At 46.2% G+C, this 13,169-nt stretch overlaps 1 protein-coding gene across 3 annotated transcripts in view; it reads right to left on the bottom strand.

Annotated features, from left to right (window-relative positions):
• FAM184B (family with sequence similarity 184 member B) overlaps window positions 1-13,169 on the bottom strand; it is a 619,377-nt gene that overhangs the window by 451,808 nt on the left and 154,400 nt on the right. The gene's annotated exons all lie outside the window — the stretch shown is intronic.

The raw sequence follows: 13,169 nt of genomic DNA, 5'->3' as shown, positions 1-13,169 counted from the left end.
AATCAAAGAAGGGTCCATTCTCTGCCACCGTGTTGGCCTGATACCCCGTGCACTGTGATCATACCCCGGTGCACCAGGCCCCCACCCGTTAGTTCCCATCCCATACGGGTGAACCGGCTGAATATTTTGCTCATGCGAGTAAATGGGTCTTCCTAACTCTCGCTGTACTGCAGGCAGGAACCGGTCATTTGCATATCACAAGCCCATGGCCCCTCCCCAGCTACTGTTGTTACTATACTTATTCTGCCTATTGGTTTTACGTAAGGTAGCGGGTTGAGGCTCGTTATAGAAAAATCTAAGAGTTAATGGGACTATAGAGCCATTGCGCCGCTGAGGTGGGAAAACATTGCTCAAGATTTCAGGAAGGACCTCGGCGTTTGTGAAATTTAGAATAACGCAATCGCCTTGGAACTTTTTCGGCTTGCTGCCAATCCAGGGTACCCTCCTAGTCGAAACTATGTCTCCTGCCAATTTATCAAGCCCTTCTTGCGCCATGTACATATTATTCGAGAGCCAATGTATGGCTTTATCTTTAAGACAGTGATTTGACTCTGTTTTGTCTTTTGGCAGAGCTGGAACATTAGCCAGCACCAAGACTACCGGTGAGGCTTCCACGATAAATTGAACTGGGCTGTCCTCTTGATGACTTACCACTGTTGCAACAGTGGAGGTGGTATGAGGGTCCCCAGTTACGCCATTCTGATCCAGGACAGTTAATGTTAATGGTGAGGGTAGGGGTAACAACCCTTGTTGAGTGGGCTGTAAGTTACTATCGGTAGAAGGGGCCTCCTCATCCGTGGATATTAGATCCGCGACGAGGGAAGATAAATTCTCTAGCTCCTTAGTCAAGTTACTATGAACCCCCCCCCAGCTTCCTGACTTCGGCAGTTAATTTGTCCACTTTCCCGATCAGAGGTTTAATAATGGTCTTAATTTTAATATCTATCATATCTTGGAACCTGTTGAAGAGGTCATCATCGATAATGCACTTGGACTCAAGATCGGCCTCGGAATCTACATGTTTGCCCAACCGCCTGGAAGGAGGGGTGGCAGGCTTCTTCCTTCCCAATTGTTTCCCCCCTCGTTTTGCTGTTTGTTTCCTACATGCTCTAACAGCACGAATAGGTGGCGGCTGGAGCTGGAGGTCCTCTTCTATGGCTTCTATCTGAATGCTTGTTTCAGTGATGACATTGTCAGATAGATCGATAAGATCTTCTCTATCCATGGCGGAATCAGAGACAGTGGTGGCCTCCATGTGGTTGGCTAAAGGATTAGAGTCAGAATCAGCTGGGTTATGCTGTACACTTCCTATCAGGGAATCGGACATGGCTGTACTTGCAGTACTTGTAGGTGGGCTTTCAGCAAGCAACACAGGTGATTGGCTTAGGCCCAAGGATTGCCTTCGTTTGCTATTAATACTGCTCACCACTTGGACAAGATATGAATCAAGAGTATTCACGGTCTCAATAGGGGGTGGTACCAATTTTTTCCCCATTCTTTAGACTCTTACTCTGAAGGGTCACACAATCAAAACTAGTGTTAGTGATAGACCAGGTCAATAGCTGATCGTAGCAAGAAATACTATAGGTTTAGACCGGCTAAGAAGTAATAGTTAATAAGTGTCATCTGTAATATATTAAGTGCCAAGTAACAAGCCGGAAACAGTACCTTAATTCCACACGATTGTTTTCCGGGAGATAGCCTTTCCTGGCCTTTCCGTGCCTCGGAGGGCCTCAGAGGGCCCGCCCTTTGCCCGGGCTTAGCCCCGGGCTTAGCCCCGGGCGTCCCACTCGCGTCCCGCGTAGCTGAGGGCTTCCTGATTTTAACAGCCCCTCCTGGCGCGTTGGTGACGCGTCAGGGAACGCGCCTCCGCCGCAAAGGCTGCCGGGATCTGTAGTCCCGGAGCGGCGGTGGCGTGCCTGGTGTGCGCGGTCTTTTGCTCCCACTGCGTACCACTCGTGCTGCTGGTCTCCTCAGGCAAGGTAGGTGACTGCTTCCTTGAATGCTCCGCTAGACACTGCCAGAATGGTGCTCCCCCCGCTTCACCGAGGGCTTCCTGATTTTAACAGCCCCTCCTGGCGCGTTGGTGACGCGTCAGGGAACGCGCCTCCGCCGCAAAGGCTGCCGGCATCTGTAGTCCCGGAGCGGCGGTGGCGTGCCTGGTGTGCGCGGTCTTTTGCTCCCACTGCGTACCACTCGTTCTGCTGGTCTCCTCAGGCAAGGTAGGTGACTGCTTCCTTGAATGCTCCGCTAGACACTGCCAGAATGGTGCTCCCCCCGCTTCACCGAGGGCTTCCTGATTTTAACAGCCCCTCCTGGCGCGTTGGTGACGCGTCAGGGAACGCGCCTCCGCCGCAAAGGCTGCCGGGATCTGTAGTCCCGGAGCGGCGGTGGCGTGCCTGTTGTGCGCGGTCTTTTGCTCCCACTGCGTACCACTCGTGCTGCTGGTCTCCTCAGGCAAGGTAGGTGACTGCTTCCTTGAATGCTCCGCTAGACACTGCCAGAATGGTGCTCCCCCCGCTTCACCGAGGGCTTCCTGATTTTAACAGCCCCTCCTGGCGCGTTGGTGACGCGTCAGGGAACGCGCCTCCGCCGCAAAGGCTGCCGGGATCTGTAGTCCCGGAGCGGCGGTGGCGTGCCTGGTGTGCGCGGTCTTTTGCTCCCACTGCGTACCACTCGTGCTGCTGGTCTCCTCAGGCAAGGTAGGTGACTGTAGAAAATGCCGACCCTGGGGTAGGTGGTAAGAGGCAGGGCCAGGCGCCTATCCAACTTACAGTCATGGTAGAGGAGGGGAAAAGGGTCCCACCTTCATCAGGGAAAAATACACCACCTTTAAGGGAAGGGGGAATCTCTTTGCTGTTGGTTGAACATAGCCTCACGGGGGGGTCAGAAAATGGGCTGGAAGCTGGGACAGGACAGGATTCGCCTGGAGTCTCCGCGGTGGTGGCCTCTTTTATCGTACCCACATCGGAAACTCTTGCCATAGCGTCCTGGAACATTGCTGGGATTAAAAACCGCGTCCACTCTAGTGATTGGCTTGAGTTCATGGATAAATACGATGTCATACTACTCCAGGAAACCTGGGCTGTGGACCCAGTTTATAAGCAGGGTTATGTAAATTTTTATAAAGCAGCCACCCAAAGTGCTACTGGGAATACCAAAGGGCGAGCCTGCGGGGGGTTACTGATCTGGGTGCGACAATCCCTGGGCTATTGTATCACGGAGATAAGTGTACCTAACCCGGACCTCCTGATTGTTAGATTGGGAAGGACTGGCCACCAGGACCTGATATTGTTAAATATATATGCACGAGGCCTGCCAGGTGGCCGCACGCCACCATTGTTGGAGGTACTAGAATCTGCTCTGGCAGCCCTCGATTGTTCCAATGTCATCTTGCTTGCTGGGGACCTAAATTGTTGCTTTGAACCCCTACTAGACCCTGGGGACTGTTGGGGCTCCGTGGAGGACACAGTATGGGGCATACCTGAGCTGACGTCTGTAAAATCAGTACCTGCCACAGAGGCTGCGGTAAATTGGACGGCCTTTTGTCTTAATAGTGGCTTTAGGGCCTGTAATGGCCGAACTAAATCAGACCAGGGAGCCAGCTGCACCTTTGACAACGGGCTAAGAAGAAGCCGCATCGATTACATTCTGCTAAAAGTAGCAGATTGGCCTCTGATGCTGGACATGGAGGTAACTCCCCGCCCTGAAAGTGACCACAATCCCCTGACTCTGCAATTAAAGGTGCCAGGTCTAGTAAGATTAGAGGAACCTGGTATCTCACAGACGGGGGACACCTACTTAACAAATGATAGGAAGAGGGTAAAATGGTCCAAAATTGAGGGGGACGAGCTATTGAGAAACAAGATAACTAGTGTGGTTAACATTACTCTTAATGAAATGCTGACTCACGCTGAGTTGGGGGACAAAACCAGAGCAGCTGACCATATCTTAAATCTCCATAATCGCTGTTTTAAGGATCTAAAAATTCTGCTCTCTCAACCTCGCCGACAGGGAAATAACCTGGTACCCACTCGCCCCCACAAATGGTACAATAAAAAATGCAGGGAAGCACATACTGCCCTAGTTAAAGCTGTTAAGTCTCGGAATGCTAGCTTGGTGAAAGCCGCCAGGTCATCCTATAGGAAAGCACAAGGGGAGGCTAAAAGGGAGTGGGAGGATAAATACTGGTCCGACCTGTTGGTAGCCTCCATGTCCAGCAATCCCATCAAATTTTGGGAGATAGTTAAGTGGGGGAAGGATCCGGACGGTCGTATCCCCACAAACCATGTGCCCCCCAATGAATGGGTGACCTTCTATGCAACCCAGTTCCGTGCTGTTAACCCTATGCCATCCAGCACAATTGGAAAGATTCCCCACCCCACTACCCAAAGCGAGATCATCACTTTTACAGAAGGTGAGGTCGAGCTTGCATTACACTGTACCACGCGAGGGAAAGCGCCAGGTATGGATCTTATACCCGCTGACCTCTTCAAAGCTAACCCTGCCCTGTGGATACCATATATTGCCATGGTGGCAAACTCCATTGCTGCAGGCGCAGGCATACCCAAATCTTGGAAGGGGGCGGAGATCCTGCCGATTTATAAAAAGGGCAATAGGTCTAGTCCGGGTAATTACCGCCCGATTAGTCTTATTGACTCTATACAAAAACTTATCGCTCGCATGGTCCTGGGCAGGGTCCAAGGATGGATTGAGATGGAGGACATCCTATCCCCAATGCAGGCGGGCTTCAGATCAGGAACCAGCACCATCGACCAGGTGTTCAGATTTTGTTTGATCTACTGGAAGGTGGTGCTGCTTGGCGGCGGTACCATCTTTGCTGCGTTCATTGATCTGAAGTCCGCATTCGATCTTGTACCGAGGGAGAAAATGTGGGGAGTCCTGAAGATTCTAGGGATGCCAACCGAATTGCTTGACATGATAATTAAAATGCATAAGGACAACTTTGCAAGGGTAAGATGGGGCGCCCAGGGCCAGGTGACAGAACTCTTCCCAGTCACCCGTGGTGTCCGCCAGGGCTGTGTTTTGGCCCCTACTCTCTTCCTATTGTTTATTGACCAAGTTGTAAAATTCTTCGAATCGACCCCAACTGATGCTCCCATGCTGGCAGGACAGCGATTCCCAATGCTCATCTTTGCTGATGACACCTTACTCCTCTCCAGAACACGCAGCGGCCTACAGCGGGCCCTGGACCGCTTTGAGGAGTTCTGTGTCATCAGCGACCTCAAGGTGAATGTTGGGAAAACCAAATTTATGGTCTTAAGTAAGAACCGCACTGTCCGGAGTACAGTTAGTATGGGAGGGGTCAAGCTGGACCAAGTTGAGAACATGACATACTTGGGGGTTATGCTAGATAGTCGCTTGAAATGGAAAACACAAGTTGACGCCCAACATCTTAAACTTGCACGACTTACCGGCTGTTTACTGAGTGAGCAAAGGAAATCTATTACCAAGCGGGTCACACCAGCCCTCAAAATCTACGATGCCAAAATTAACCCTGCAATTCTATATGGCGCGGATCTGTGGGGTCATATGGATTTGCAGGGCCTGTTTAAAATACAGTGTAAGTTTCTCCGCAACTTGGTTGGTTTGCCACAGTCGTCCCCCTCAATCCCCCTTTGTTTGGATTTGGGATGCCCTCCAATTAACGAGCTGGCTAGATTCAGACTGGTTGCCTTCTGGAGGCGTCTATGGACCTCGCCCGACCTTACCTTATTTGCAAACGGGGTAGTAGAAGTAAGGGCAATCAGTGGATCGGAAAAAATTCCCTGGTTCCGAACTGTCAAATCGATCTTGACGGACATGGGCTTAGAGCACCTTTGGTCTTCCCCAGCAGTTAGTATTTTTCCAACCAAACAGGCATTTAAAGAATTGTACTGGTCCACGCTTCGCCTGAACAGAATAAATGCCTCCTGCTCTACTAGTCTTACTGGTAGGTTTCTTTGTTTTAAGTTGGACCCCATACGTGAACTTTACTGGGATACGGTCTCTAAATCCTTAGACAGGAAACTCTTCCACCAGTTTCGGGTGGGCACTTTGCCGTTGAATACCTTCACGAAAAATTGGTCCTCTAGCATCACGGATCAATGCAAATGGTGCCCAGGCCAGAAAGAAACAGAGGGCCATTTTCTGTTTGCTTGCCCCAAATACCATGCACCAAGGACCAAATGGCTAAAACCACTCTTTCAGAGACTGCCCATAAGAAAATCAGAAGAGGCTATCCATGTATTAAAAACTAACACACTGGAAATTATCACAGTGTGTATTGCCAAATATTTGGGTTGGGCGTGGATACTCAGGACAAAACAGTAGCTTAAATCTGGATAGCATGAATTTATTTACTTGTAATCCCATTTTATTTGGGGAAATTTGTCTTAGGGAACTTAACTCAGGATTGTCTACAAACTGTTTAATTCATTTTTAATGCTTAATTCCCTTTTAATGTATGTGTATTTAAATGTTAATTAATTATTGCTTGTAAAATTGTCTTTTATGATTCTTTTAACAATCGAAATAAAGACTTTAAAACCTGAACCTGAAGGTAGGTGACTGCTTCCTTGAATGCTCCGCTAGACACTGCCAGAATGGTGCTCCTAAATATATATATTGTAGACCCCAGACTAAATCCCAGCTAAGGAAAACAATTGAAGTGGGAAACAGACATAAGGAGACAAAGATAGAGTAGAGAGAGTGAGTAGGATTCGGAAAAGCTTAAGAAACAACATAACAGTATAGAAAGGGATCCACTCTAAAAAAAAAGAAAGAACATAGAAGAGGAAAATAAACTAATTGTATAAATAGGAGAAAGGACAGAGGTTGGGGGTGACCCCAACCACCCCTCCCCCCCACAAAACATGGAGTAGGGAGACTAGGATGGAGGAAGAAAATGAATGGAGAAAAAAACACATGCAAGGGATACAGAAAGCAGTGTAACTACTAGGGAACGTAGGGAACGGGGGGTTGCAGTGAACACCAACCCCTCCACAAAACAGCAGTTTAAGATAAACATGAAATATTGCTCAGTGACAGGATGTAGTAACGGAAGGGGGCGACTGAAAAAATGATCCATGCAATCCTTGCTGAAAAGCCAACAGCTAAATTTCATTTTAAGATGAATACAATTTACACCTTGTTAACGTAATGTCTTTTATGACTTCGTGGTAGTAGTTAATTTTGAAATCTAAAAAATATAGCACTTTCCCTAACGTTGTTAGGTATGAAGTGAGAATAGTAAATGTGCAACCTTAAAGTCCAACACTTTCCCTAAATGGTTAAGTTTGGAGCTGGAGAAGTAAATTCGAACCCCCTCAAAGTCCAACACCTTCTCTAATGTGATTACGTTTGGAGTGAGAATATTAAATTAGACTTTCCCCGAAAATCCAGCAATTTCTTGATTGTGGTGAAGTTTGGAGTTGGAATAGTTACTCTAATACCAGCACTATATGAAGAGATCAAATCCCAGGTAACAGGCTTTACATCTCCATTTTCCATGGTCAATAATAGTGTCTCGGTTTTGAACTGAACATCTCCTGACATTATAGGAATGCAATCATTTTCTAATATTGCTTCTCACAAGGTTGTCTGATGTGTGTTGTGTTTCACAAAAGTCTTTGTCAATAAAATTATCAGAAGCTCCACAATCAATCAATGCATTCCTTTGCAGAGGGCTATTGAGTGTAGTGATGAATAAGGAAATATGGAAATATGACTTTTTAGCAGCAAACACTTTTTGATAAGGCAAGCTTGCAAGGTGTTGCTCTTCAGATAGATCCTGTTTAGTTTCCCTGCAGGAAAATACATTTCTGACCAAATTCGTGTTGTCATCACAGTTTAAACAAAGTTTCTCATTTATTCGTCAAGAACTTTCTTCAACACTTAAAAGTCCTACCACAGAAATGAACCTGCATAGGCTCTTCATTAGTCTGTTTTTCCTGTATTGGGTTCACAAGTTGTAAGGTAACCCTTTGTTCGAAATAGGTTATTTTTTCAATTCTATGTGCCTTTAGCTGGGCTTCTGCCTAAAGGGTAAGGTCTATAAGTGCATCACAATCTGTGAATCAGTTAGCTGCTAGCAATAGTTCATCGATTAGCTTGTCTCTTAATCCACTGTAAAAAGTATCTGCCACCATCTCTTGAGTCCAATTTGTTTTTAACTCTCAGTAGGTTAATATACGAAACATGCTCTCTTGTTCCTTGTTTAAGATTTAAGCGTCCCAAATCCAGGGGGGTTTTGCCAGTGAGATTCGGGGGTTGGTAGGTGTGAATCTCAAAGTTACCAACTAAAAAAGCAGGGGCTGCAAGGTTGAGGGGTGAGATGGCCAAGGCTCGGGATGGTTTGTTTCATGAGGAACAGGGTCAGAACTGATTTCCATTAGGCGGACCTCTGTCTACAGTGGAATGATACCTAAACAATTGCCACTAATCAGACTATTTGCAAGCATTCATCCCATCACCTTTTAGGTGTTTGAATGACAGTAGTATGCTCGAAAGCCTGAAACCTGCACAGCTTTCCAAGCATACTACTGCTAATCTGTATGAATTTCAAAAAGCAGTAATTTGCACCTTCAAGGAGTGCTTCTACGGACGCAGATTTACAACTATTTAGTATACCAGTCACTATATATATTTAAGTTTCTACTCAAAAAAAGTAACAACTTAAAAGTTCTAAGTGAAATAAGAACAATGAGAAAAACTGGCACAGACATAGCGATCTAGAGGTTCGCTATGTACATTTTAGAACTACACTAGGTACAAAGAGAAACATTTTTTAAGTGCAAAATCACAAAAATTAGGAAAATGGGACGCACGGATAAGAAATTGTAGCAAAAACTAAAATTGTCTTCGTAAGTAATGGGAAAGTGAAAAAACTATTTTAGGCGCTGGGATCTAGACAACATTTTAGCCAACTGATGGGCTACAGCTTGGAGGTCCATCCCGGCAAATTTTTGCTTTGAACTTAGAAACTTTTGGGAAATTATCAGCAGCGTAAGGCTGGAAGTGGTGGCTGAGAATGAGCCTCAGTAGCCTTAAACTTCATACTAACAAAAAAATCAGAGCAGGCTAAAAACACGAATGTGATGAACTTGCATTATTTGTTTTTCATGAGAAAAAAAGTTCTTAAACTTCAATTTCTAGACTACTGGCTCTTCAGACCGCAGTCAACAGGTTCAAGGTGTAGGAGAGCTCCTCACAACTCCTGTTCAGGTCGATATAAAAATGTCCAGTTCTGTCTGGTTTCTGGGATTTCTCTGCAACAGTGCAGCCTTTATTGATTCAAAGTACAGTTCCAATCCTCAAGCATAGGGTAAATGTATCAAAGGAGCAGGTAGCAGAAATTATCGCTTGTAACTGGTCGACTGTTTTTATTGCAGGCAGGTCACAGCCATCTCCGTGCTAAGGCCTTCTTCAACTACAAAAAAGTAGTTTCACAGGTAGAAGCAGCCCAGTCACTCTCACCAAGGATCAAAGACAATCTCAACCATTAAGCCCCCGTCTGTAGTTGCCCCTATGCTACCTTTGGCTCCCAAAGTGCAAGGTTGTTCCCCTAGCTCATAGGACAAGTTTGCTGGAAAGGATACTCACAAACATACATGAACTAAAAACTCTGAGGCCCATTTTCTATCCTCAGAGGTATCCATGGTAAGCTGTGACCCGCACAGGTTTCCACGGGGTATCAGTGTAATTTAAGTGCCCAACACTTTATAAACAAAGCCACGCATATAATTAGCTGTTATAAAAAAAAGTATTCATCGTGAAAGCTTCATTCTGCAATCATTCATGTTAACTATATTCATTTGGAATCTGTTTTGAATCTAATGTTGGCCTAAACTGTAACTAGGCATTAGTGCACATGTTACGTTTCATAAAATGTTTTGCAAGTGTCTTGTTTTCTCTCCTCTGCAGGTGCGTTATCAATGTCCTCGTTCAGTTAGAATAGACTTATTGATCAGCTTTTTGGACTGGGGTAATGATCGTTTTCCAATGAAAAAAGGCATTTCGAACACCCAACAGCTCTCACGATCGAAGATTGCGTAATGTTGCTCAACCTCACATACGCCAAGGGTAGAGAATGTGACTGGATGTAATGCCTGTGTGTCAAAATCATTTCAAGGCAATATGGCACCTTTTGCAGTGGATGAAGGATTAGATACAGGTCATTGTAAAACGGTCTTTTTTTTATATATATATATTTTTTTATTTAACAGTAAGACAAGAGGAGGCAGTACAAATATCAGGTGTCAGACAGTAAAATGCGGAGCAGGGACAGGCGGGGGAGTAATACAGACAAAATATCAATATAAGAAACACAGAGCGTATCGCGATTACGTATATTGGAGATAGGGGAATAGACAGTCTATCGTACGATCCAAAACCATCCCACCCGTGAGACCCCGTCCTCAATAATACAGGATAATTAAAGCCAGTTTGGACACCCGGACAATAAAGGATCCGGGAGAATAAACAGCCCACCTCTCGTAGAAAGGAAAAAGGAAAAAGCAAAGGGGCCATAGAAAAAAACAAAACAAAGGTAAAATAAAAAAACCCTCCCCTAACCCCCCACCCTGCACCCCTGCAATGGCTACGGCCTAACCCCACTAGCAGCGTGCCTGTCGCCCAAGAACTACCCTAACTACCCTAAAGGAAGGGAAAAAGATAAAGTGGAGGAGGAGAAAGCAAGCACACTCCCGGTCTCCCGTACCCCGCCGTCAATAGCGACCATCCCGAGACGTAGTAAAACCAATATGCAGTAAAATATACAAACCAGTCGGGGGAGTTTAGTGAAAAACCACCCGACTCCCGTCACAGTATAAGCACAACCCCAACTTTGCATAAAGCTATTGTATCAAGCCCAAGCGATCAAGTTCAGCCCTGGCCAGTACGGTCTTTCATAAGAGTCTTTCTCACTCGAGCCGCCATCTCGATGGAAAAGGCAAAGCGTTCACAAAAGTTCATGTCGGTGCTGCAGGATCGAAAACAGGATAAAAGTTCACAAAGTCCACCAATCGAACAAGGAAAGGTGTCCAAGAACAGCGAGTATCTCCAACAGTCACTGAGGAACTTGTCACAGCACAGAAGACCGGCTATAGACGTAGTAGGCGTCTGCAGACAGAATCGGGCAGGAGACGCTAGCGATAAGCACGGGCTGGCTTGTTGTTAATTGGGAACCGCCAAGGCTCATTAAATATGGGATCTGCACGGGGACTTCGATCTCAGGCGTGCAATGCACCGCTGGTACCGTAGCTAGCTGGGAACTGAACGAAGAATCATCCTCCGGTCCCAGGATACCGTCCACTTTCACAATCAGTGTCCGGAACACAGCAATAGTGTGCGAATGGAGCGCCCCAATGGCGGCCATGACGGCCTGCAGCAATGGCGCGCCTTCCGTCCGCCCCATCCCCTCTCAATAGGTGATAGAGCCGGACTTGAACCCCGGAGGCCGGCTATTCCGGGGTAACAGACCACGCAAATCCGATGTCGAGCAGTGGGCGCTCCTCGTCGTGCAGTATACAACTTCGCCGTTGGCAAGGGCCCCAGCCCGTCGACCCCGAGAGGGTGGCAAGGTCTCCGGGCACCAGACCCGGACCACTGCAGCCGGTGTGGCACGCTGGTGTGTCCACGGTGTAGTCCGCCAACAGGGTCGTCACCAAAAATCAACAATTCACGGCACACTTCGGGAGACCGGGCTCAGTCCAGGTCTCGTGGCCGATGTTGATCAATTCCGACCCGGGTAGGCTAGAAATCGAGTCCCCGGCTTCCACATGTTGTTAGGCCGAGAATGGAAACACGGCGTATCGTCGTCAGCCGATAAGGTAGAAAACTCGGGATTGCACTGTTAGAAGCAGAAAAACTTCACGAACACGGGAGTCTGGCGTGAGTTCAGGATTAAAGGCATGATATTCGAGCTGCTGGCAGAGGTCGGCGGAGCCGGGAGCTTACGCGGCCATCTTGGTTGCTGGTGTAGCTCTTCCTCATTGTAAAACGGTCTTGACTTTTTACTTGTCCATAAGTTCATCATCAGGTTTAGGGACAAAAACACTAGAGCTTCCACAGGTAAGACTGAATATCTACTGAAGCCACTGGCTAGGTTGTCTTGGATGTTCTTCTTTATTTCTGAGTCTCCTTGGACTGGTAAGGTGTAAATTCTTCCATGATGAATTATGGTCCAAGATCCAGATTAATAGCACAATCAAATTCCTTATGTGGTGGAACCTCATTTGGTGATTTTCCATCAGAAACACCTGCAAAGGTATGACAGGAGAGAGGTAATTCTGCAATAACATTCTTTTGAGGTTGAGTAATGGAGAACAAGGTCTGTGTAACCTTTGCTTGAGCTGACAGGAAACATTCCTCCTCGAAAAATCATGACATAAAAAAATAACATTTTCCTTCCAGTTAATAAAGGGATACTGACTACTAAACTATGTGGCGCCTAGGATAAGTGAAAATGCAGCCCATCTATGACATCAAAGCTGATTTCCTCTGGATGTCCACATAATAGGACCATAATCAAATTTGTAGTTATATGTGTATCACCACCAAAGAAGAGGTTTGCCGCAACAACAAATTTTGGTTTGGCTTGTGACATCCTCATGAGTTTCAGAGCATTTTGCATAGCGAGGCTATCCTCTATAAAAATAATGAAAGCTATAGTTTATACAGGTCAATTTGATACTGAAAGGAGGACTGCAATGGAAAAATGAGCAGAGTTTTCAGCAAGGTTAGATAACTGAGAAGCGCTCAAACCTTGCCTGCTGTTCAAGGTTGAATACTGGTGTTTGCCGAAAACTGGGCGCTTTGCCTCACATAGAGACCATAAGCTCTTCAATAGACACATATTATCTTTCTGAAATCTATCCTTTTTTCATTGGTTAATCATTTTTTCACAATACCAAGATGCCTAGGTTCTTCGGTCGAGACACTTGAATTTACTGTGTCATTTACCAAACTGGACATTAAATAAGAATGCTGGAAATTTAAGAAGAATGACGCCACTCATGGTATGTTTCCTTACTTCTTGGATACTAATCCGGTTTTGTTCAATTTGTAGTTCTAACTTATTAAAGATCTATTGATGGTAGAAAGGTTAATCACTCAGGAAAGGGCATACCTAATATTTACTCTCAAGCCTTGCCTTGATAACACCTAAT

Source organism: Lissotriton helveticus, chromosome 2_2 (assembly GCF_964261635.1).
Source record: "Lissotriton helveticus chromosome 2_2, aLisHel1.1, whole genome shotgun sequence".
Lineage (NCBI taxonomy): Eukaryota > Metazoa > Chordata > Amphibia > Caudata > Salamandridae > Lissotriton > Lissotriton helveticus.
This window is presented reverse-complemented; position numbering and strand designations above follow the sequence as displayed.